Below are 7,256 nucleotides of genomic sequence, written 5' to 3' on the forward strand. Positions count from 1 at the left end.
AAATTCTAAGCTATTAAAAGATTAAAATCTTACTAAGACCTTTGAGCATATGCTGCATGTGTGCATATAGATGTGCATTTGTGTATTATATGTATGTATATGTATTTATTCATACACTATAGCCACATAGAGACATACATAAACATATGCATCTGGCATATGCACATACACACATGTTCATATACATACACATTCACATATACATGGAAATACATTGCCTACACATATCTAATCATACCTTGAGTATATATCTTTTCTTGCCTACCCAGCATAATAGAACCCAAATATCTTTTAATATGTTTTATTTTTTTCAAGAGGTTAGTTATATAATTTTAAGGCAAAACATAAAAATCTTCCCACCTGCAATAGAGGAAGAATATAAAAAGCAAAAGGAAATGAACAAATTTTTCATTTTTTTTAAAAGTAGCTTCAGTCTGAACAGAAATGGAAAGCATCCAAGGCAGAGATACAGAAACACTACTCAAGATGTAAAAAGTTGCCCATAAGATAGCCACATTATTTGAAGAGACAAAGGATGAGTTCAGTATTACCTTAAGTAGAGGGATCAAAGAAGAGAGGAGACCAGACATCTGTGAAGCAGACTGCAGAAAATCCACAGAGGATTTTTAGAACAACGAAGACAGTTTTGAACTAGATCTTGGAATGCATAAGGAACCAAGTCTACAGAGGCATTTGTATACAGTTTGAAATCCAATTTCTTTATATTCATAAGCATAGGCCAGTATCATTCTGTGTTCAGAAAAGCAGGGAGTTAGGTCAATAATTTCAAAGAAAATTAAAATATCCTATCTCTAACATTCAGACTTTATGAACACTCATAGGTCTTTTATATGATGTATATTTGCATTTTTAATATTTTAACTATTTATAAAAATAGAATTGCTAGGAGATTCATCTACAATTTCTGACTTATTTTCCCTGAAATAATAAATATTACCTACTTGTAAATTTTTTGGAAGAAAAAGACAAGCACAAAAACATTCTGTTTAAATATCTTTCATTCATCAACCAGTTCAAATCCAATTACAGTTTCAGACTTCTCTAAACTAGCATGAGTTTCAAATTTCTTATATTTCTCCAGTTTCTAACCAGAACTTACTTTGTCTTTTCACTTTGAGATTGGACAATATTGTAGAAAGAGAATTTCCTGTGCAAAGTTTTATTTTTATTCAAATATTTCCTGGAAAATTTCTTACTGAATGACATTTGGAGAATAGGTCTCTAGGTAGTTAGCACACTAATGAATTTCATTTTCATATCTTTTCAAAAGTTTGCAAACAGTATCAATTGTTTTCTCAATATTTGCATAATTTGACTATGTTGCAGATAAATTAAGAAACTAAAATTTCTCTCAACAGCAGATGACATATTTAAGCAAACATCTCCACTTAAACATGTTTAGTGAATATAATGGATGTTTTACAAGATTCATCATAAAATCAAGGTAGAAACCTGATTTTTTTTAAAGTCACAATTTCAGAGACAATGCCTCTTTTTTTTTTTTTATTAAAAACCAAGTTCATTGATCCTAGGTTAAGAATCCCCAGATAAGATGTTCTGATCCCAGGTTTCAGTTTTTCTAGAAGCTGAGGCTGGTGGTGATCCTGTGTGTGAAGGGCTTGGGGAGGAGAGCTGACCTGAACTGCTTTCAAGTATAGCATTGGCTAGGTGAACTCACTTCGAGAGATTCCGTGACCCTGTGTTGGAGCTAGACTGAAGTAGAGACAGAACCCTTCCCATCCCATTGTTGCAGGGGCTAAGCACATATTACTTGAGTTGCACTCTGCTCTACTGAAGAGCTAAACCCCTGACCAGGACAGTTCTGTCAATGTCTGGAAGGTTTAGCTCCAGACTTAGTTTTATTATTCTCTTTCCAGTCTTCCATGGAGATGGTAACCTGGACCCTCCTGGGGCTAGTCAGGTGGGGCCTTGGCCTCTCTCCTCTATCATGCAGAGATAGGTAAGGGACTGCCACCCTGAGGTTCGGGGAGAAATGGGGGTACATCCCCTGGCCAGCGGCCCTCTACACCTCCTGTTACACCTACATCCTCTCTGTATCCAGAAGCAGGGTGCCCATGAGATCGATGACCAGAGAGACTGGCTGGACAGTGTCATATTAAGCAAAGAGATGGCACACGTTTTCTGCAGGCTCTGTCAAACTTTTGGCAATAAAGCCAAAAATCTGGGAAGATTTGCAATATTACTGCAACTTCCTATGCTCTGGGTCCATGCCACAGAAACGAAGGGTGGCTAGTGGGTAATGGCGCCGGAAAAACACTTTTCTTTGCACATCGGTGAGGGTGATGCCCTGCTCTGTGACTTTAACATGGACCACAGTAGGTGTGTGGAGGGTGTCTCTCTCAAAGGTGGTGGAAACAGCCTTCTGCACAACCATGGCCCCCGTCAGTGTCTCCACACTCACAGAGGTCAGGTACAGGGGTTGGCAGCTGGCTGATTTCTTTAATCGAGAGGCTTTGCTGTCTGTTGGGGAATCTGAGGCCCCATCTCCGCCTCCCAATTCTTTCCTGGGGATGATTAGCTTACAGGGCAAGGCTAAGGGCATGATGGAATGCTGGTATACAAAGGCCGACAAGCTGCCAAAGTAGGGCTCCTCCCCAGCCCCTTTAAGGTGCACCCCTTTGGCTGATGATTCAATGAGGAAGTGTTGGATGAGGTCAAGGTTGCTGCTGTCTGCTCCTGATCCACTCTGAAGGGATGTTGGAGATTCCTGAACTTTCATGGCGAGGCCAAAGGACCCTCGATATGAAGTGCTGTCCCTGATCACAAAAGCACCTGGCTCCTCCATCCTTAGCAGCTCGATTGCTTGATCCCGAGTTATGCTTGGTTTAAACCAATACTTGGATTTGTCCATTACAAACTTCATGGTTGGTGGTGGAGTTTCTCTGCTGGGACTCTCTGAGGAGGAGATAAGGGAAGTGTCTGAGGGGGTCTTGCTGTGGCTTCTGAGGGCTACATAGGGACTGCTGGGAGCATCAACCATGGGCCGGACAAAGCTATGATGTCGGCGAGGAGGCTGTGGATAAGCAAGGCCTGGTTCTGGACAGCCATTGATCAGCACAATGGGGATGTCCACCATGGAATTAGCAATTGATGGTGGGCAGCTGCTGGCATGCTCCTTCTGCAGTGGAGGTGAGTGTGAGCCAACAGGCTGACCCACAGTGGAGACTGGTGGTGTTAGTCCTGAATCAGGGCTCTGGAGGTGGAAGTAACTGGGTCTCCCACTGGGAGACAAGGTGCCAGGGTTGTGGATACTGGAGGAAGAGCCTCTGGGGTATTCTGGGGACTTGTAGGCAGGCTGGTGGCTGGAGGTGGTGGTGGAGAGCAGAGACTGGCTGCTGCCAAAGGCATAGCTGGTGTCGGAGCCTGGGCTGCTGGACAACAGAGAAGCCCCACTGCCTCTCTGCAGTGCCTAGCTCCCCAGTGAAGGCCTTGGCACAGCTCCTGAGCCTGGAGAAGCTTCCAGGAGAAAGCTGTCCCTCTGAGGACCAGGGTTCTTGTTCTTGGGATGGGGAATGGAGATACCGGGGGAGGGCAAGTGGTGAGATGACTGCTCTCCCACTGGAGATGGAGGCTGCTGATGCAGGTGGTGATGTCCCCTATGCTAGCTCCCAGAGAAAATGAGGCTCTCTCTGCTGGCACTGTTTTCATGGGGGGTGTCTCTGCAGAGGAGGATACCACCATTTAGAGGTGATCCACAGGAAGGGATGACTGAGGGACTGGCACAGCACTGAGGGGGTTCCTGGCTCCTCGAGTTGGCAGATGTCACCTCAATATACTTGATCTCTAACACTTCAGGGTCTTCTTTTTTGCTCCTTGATACTGTGACATTGGGGGTTGGGGCTGGGTTTGCTCTGAGTCTTTCTGCCCCTGAAGGCAGAAGTTCAAAGTTAGGGTCAAGTTCAAGGATCATCTGGTTGAGGCTCTCCAGGGAGAAACCAATGGAGGAAGCCAGTTCATCAGTCCACCCTGTGTCCTGCTGCACTCTGGGCTGGGGGAGGCGATTCAACTTGGTTACTGTTGGTACTGCTTGTCCTGCCCCAGGGGTTGTCCCTCAGGGCATAACTATTCTTGCTGGGGAGTGGTTGTCCCTTGCCAGGCATGGGGGACATCAGGACCTGGGTCCCCCAGCCTTCTGTGGTATAGTATGGACACTGGGGGGCCAGGTTGGTGCTCGGGGCAGGAAGAAATCTATTCCTGGCCTCCTCTTGAGGGCCTATACATACAGCATGGCCTGCTCTCAGCATCTGGCTGGACATCACTTGGGACATGGTCAGTGTAGACCTGTTGCCTGGAGTTCACCCTTTCTTCTTAGGTCACCCTTTCACGGTCCTTGTTCCAGTCTTGATCAGGAGGTTATCCTTAGCTTCAAGTGCCCAAGGAGATCTGTGAAACAGCTGCCTGGGTCCACCTCGGATGAGATGCTTTCCCTGAGGCTCTCCTGCTGTAACTGGTCTCCTGGGACTGTGGTGGGCTCCACGGCCAGGTGCGGAGTGTACCCAGGCTCTAGACCACCCCCCACTTCTTAAAGAGCATCTTTTCGACAATGCCTCTTATAAAAGCTAACAAAAAGATTTAATGAGTCAGACTTATCAGCATAACCCTATACATAGAAAGGATACAGAAATCACCTTTCTCTATATTCCCATGAATATAACAGTTCATAGCACATAACGAGAACCTAATCAATGCTAATTGCATTGACTTAGAAATATCACCATCATTGGTGGTAGCTTCCTGTCAAATGAATTATCTGTCCTTTTTATCAATTCTTAGAATGCAATAGCTATATTCTCATATTAATTGTAAGAACAATTGCATGGACACAAACATATTCAATCCTGTAGTCACTCATTCAAAATATGTATTCAATGCATACTTTTTTCAAAGAGAAATGGTGGCAAGCAGTGAGGAACAGTTTTGTAGAGAAACTTCCATGGATCCATGGATCCTGAAGTTAGCTATTTGATGGTTAAAAACTAGACTGATGTGACTATTGCCAAACCATGATATGGGTTGTTTCCCAAAGTATCATCATCATCATCATCACCATTAACAACAACAAAAACCATAATCATAATCACAATGTGCATTCATTAAATGCTCACTATGAGAAGATCAGAAAATTTCAAGATCTCCAAATTTCTCCCACAAATGAGATAAAATAGTTTCCTAGGGAGAATATAGAGTGATAAAAATACATAAGAGTGGGGTAGAACAGTGGTACTCCTGGGACAATCAGAGAATATCTGAGGAGTAATCCCATGATGAGGTTTGGTCCCTGGAAGAGTAAACAACTCTAGGCTAAGTCCTCTTCAATAATAAGTGGCAAGCTTTGGGGTTAGCTGGATTGGGATGCTGCCACACCCCCAGCCCAAGCCTCAGGAACTTTTACCAGAGGGACACTGAGGGGAGGTGTCTGAGCCATGAAAAATACAGGGAACCTCGGCTGATAAGTAAAGCCAGACTCAGCTGTGCTTATGCCGGGGGGGGGGGGGGGGGAAGAATAAGCACATGCCCTGTGAGTGCATAAGCAGAAGAGCAGGGACTCTGCAGGCTGTGGGTACCTACAGGGTCCTGGAGGTCTTGGTTTCAGTTCTAGTTCAGAGGGGAAATCTGAAGAAGTATCTGAGGACAGAGGTACTATCACTCATATGCCAGGAGTAGAGGTAATTACAAAAACTAGGCTATTGCAAATGAAAGAAAAAAAAACAGGCAAAGGAGAGAGTATCCAACCATAGATAATTACTATGAGAATCGATAAGACCACAGTTCATCTTCAGAGGAAGATAGTGAAACAAAGCAATCCTCTCCTATTCCAAAGAGTAATGTCAAATAGTCACCTGCCCAAAAATAATTCATAGAAGAACTTTAAAAAGTGTTTAAAAATCAAATGATACAGATTGAGAATTTTTTTTTTTTTTTTTTGGAGAGGGGAAGGTAGGACAATTGGAGTTAAGTGACTTGCCCAAGGTCACAGGCTGGTTTTATGTTAAGTGTCTGAGGCCAGATTTGAACTCAGGTCCTCCTGACTCCAGGGCCAGTGCTCTATTCACTGTACCACCTAGCCACTCCCAAGGAAAAAAAATTAAAAATAAATAACAAGCCAAGAAAAAAAAGAAGACTATGAAAATCAAGTCAACCAATTAGTAAAGGACATCCAGAACCTTAGGGAAGAAACTGACTCCTTGAAAAATCAAAACTGGGCAAGAAGAAGAAAATATCATACACAGCAAAGCTAAATAGAAGACTCATTGAAAAAAATAGACATTTAATGAATCATCAGATTTTCAGGATTTTGGGGGGGGAGGGGGGATGAAATTAATGAAAGATTTGAAATACAAGTGCCAAGAGAAATATAAGACATATAACAAAGGCTAATTACAAGGGACTCAATAAAAACAGATTGTTTACCTTTCATGTATGTAAAATGAAAATGTATGTCTAGGACTGGTAGTAATAATTGGGCATTTCATAAGAAAGATTGGAGGCCTCAGTATGATAGGATTTTAAAAAGCAAAATTGTTTAACAACGGCTTAAAAAGAGTAACTATTTTATACAAATGAAGTGTAAGAGGAAGAACCAACACAGAGGAATTAGATGGGGAGGAAGTCTAGCAGTTCTGGAAACCTACTTTCATTGGTAATGGGTTCAAGAGGTCACAAAACATATATATTTAGAAGACTATAAAAGTCTTTTAAATTCAGAAGGAAATAAAATGTCAAGGGAATGGGAAGGGAAGAAATGATGAGGTAGAAATCTTTAGAGAAGAGGGTAAGGGAATAAGTTAAAGGAAAATATAGGAGAAGAGGTTAAAGGGTGTATAAAAGGGTGTTTACATTAATGGAAATGAGAGAATAATAGAAGGATCCTTGGAGGGGGGTTAAGTAATAGGAGGGCAAGGTAGTAGATAGAAGTAAAGTAGAGGAGTCAAAAGGGATAGGAAATAAGAAATACATGCCAAAAATAAAGATTGGGAGTAGAATTTGTTAGGGGAAAAGAAACAAAGGGTGGTAATCATGATGTTGGACAAAGTTAAGGCTAATAGATTTAATGAAAAAAAAGAAAAATAGGGGCAGCTAGGTGATGCAGTGAGTAAAGCACTGGCCCTGGAGTGAGGAGGACCCGAGTTTGGTTCTGGCCTCAGACACTTAACACTCCCCTCCACCCCCCTGCCACACACACACACACACACACACACACACACACACACACA

General features: G+C 42.8%; 1 pseudogene; it reads right to left on the reverse strand.

Annotated features, from left to right (window-relative positions):
- Positions 1–1,841: 1,841 nt before the first annotated feature.
- Positions 1,842–4,529, reverse strand: LOC138142434 (tensin-4 pseudogene; annotated as a pseudogene).
- Positions 4,530–7,256: the final 2,727 nt, after the last annotated feature.

The sequence above is a fragment of the Petaurus breviceps genome, unplaced genomic scaffold, assembly GCF_028583685.1.
Source record: "Petaurus breviceps papuanus isolate PSGF00001 unplaced genomic scaffold, PetGlider_PUasm1.0 90579, whole genome shotgun sequence".
NCBI classification, from domain to species: Eukaryota; Metazoa; Chordata; class Mammalia; order Diprotodontia; family Petauridae; genus Petaurus; species Petaurus breviceps.